Raw genomic sequence first — 1803 nt, forward strand, 5'->3', positions numbered from 1 at the left:
GCTGGTAAGTGGAATGAATTTACTGACTTTGAGAAGTGGTCCTTAATGTGACTTTTTAAAAAAGGAAATTTAGTTTTTGCTTACAGGAAGGAAAAGGAGGACTATAAAACTTACTGGTAAAGTTGATACTTTTTATAACTTGTGCTTTTAATATGTTAAAATACTTTTAAAAGTATGAACTCAAACCACTGAATTATCACATTATGCAAGGAAATAATACTCATAGGATAAAGACTAAAGTTTGATCAGAGTTGAAGTCAGGAATGACAGAATTTTAGTCAGGAAAACCCTGGAACCAAGTCAGAAAGACAGACAGGAGGAATGGGAACTTGAAGGTGGTAACGGTGAAGGTTGTTTCATTTTATTCTAATTTTCAACTGCTTGGTTGCAAGTTTGCCTTGTTTGGCCATTGGTGAGAAAAAGCAAATGAACACCAAGGGCCAGGAGCTAGTCCTAGGACCCATCTTTTGATTACACCTTCTCATTCATTTCAAGATTCCTCTGGCCCAATTAGACGCTGCAACTGAGAGTTTTTCCTATGTGCTGTCAATGTGGTGAAGACTAGCCATATTCCTGATGCTTGAAAGAATTGCATGCTTCGAGAGAATGGAAATTCATCACTGACCATAGAATCAACATAAACTGTTTGCTTGTTTAAAAAATGTGGCTTACTGAAGGCCTGAAAAAAAATGATTTTGCTAACCCTCAGATGCCCGAAAGCTGTTTTTATTGTCTTGGGTGGCATAACCTATAGTTAGGACTTCTGTAATTAGATGGCGAAGTGGAATTTGAGCAGAAAGGATTTAAATGAGTCACTGAAAATTTTTCAGGACAAAATTACAAGTTAACTAAGGTCGTAGTATATGTATTATAATTTTCTTTTTTTTTGTTGTCTAAATGAATATTTAAAACTTCCAGAAAACTCAAGAATTTTGTGTTAAGACTTTGTAAATAACATCTTTGCAATCAGGAAAACTGGATTTTCATGTACTAAAATATGAGGCCAAAGTTCACTGACTGTGCCATTTACTTGCCTTTAGGCTGTCATGTAATAAATCAGTGGTTTAGTATAGCCTATGAGAATATAAAAGTTTTTCCCTCTAAATGAAGAGCAACGTATACACCAGTAAAAGAGATTTGCTGTGCTCGTTTTCTTTAAATTAGCATGACAGGCAGTGTTACTAAGCATATGACCGATAAGATCCCAGTTATCCTGGCTTCAGTTTCAAAAGTGTCAAGAGCATGCCAAATTCTTGGGCATGCTGGACAAATGTCTTTCTCTTAAGTTCTATTTCCACATTTAATTAGAAAATGTTATCCCAAAGGCCACTATCTAAGTTTTGTCTGATGAAATGAATATATGATATATAGAACAATGAGAGGAAAAGAGAGATGAACTCACAAGCAGGTTGGGAGAACTCTTGAAATTTCTAAACTCAACCCCCCCCCCCCCCCCGGCCAAGCCCATAGGTTTGATAAGGCTAGGATTGACTAACTCAGGCAGAAATGGAATCCTAAAATACAGGCATATATTTTCCAATGAAGCAACAGATAAAGAAATTATCAAGGGAAAGACCATTTTGCCTTTTCCTGCTACCCAACGATTGTGTGTTTCTTTGTTTCTGCCAGGTCATCTTGATGGATGTGCAAGTACGTCTGTTAGTAATCTCTTAGTTTCAGTAGGGATTGGAAGAGTGCCCAGCAATTATTTATTCTCCTGGCATTTAGGGGAATAGTTTTTGTCCATGGTCAAATTTCTCTCCTCCTTTCTAATTTATATTAACACAAAACAGAGGAAAGAAC

This window comes from Carlito syrichta, unplaced genomic scaffold (genome assembly GCF_000164805.1).
Source record: "Carlito syrichta isolate Samal-C Ts95f unplaced genomic scaffold, Tarsius_syrichta-2.0.1 Scaffold301762, whole genome shotgun sequence".
Lineage (NCBI taxonomy): Eukaryota > Metazoa > Chordata > Mammalia > Primates > Tarsiidae > Carlito > Carlito syrichta.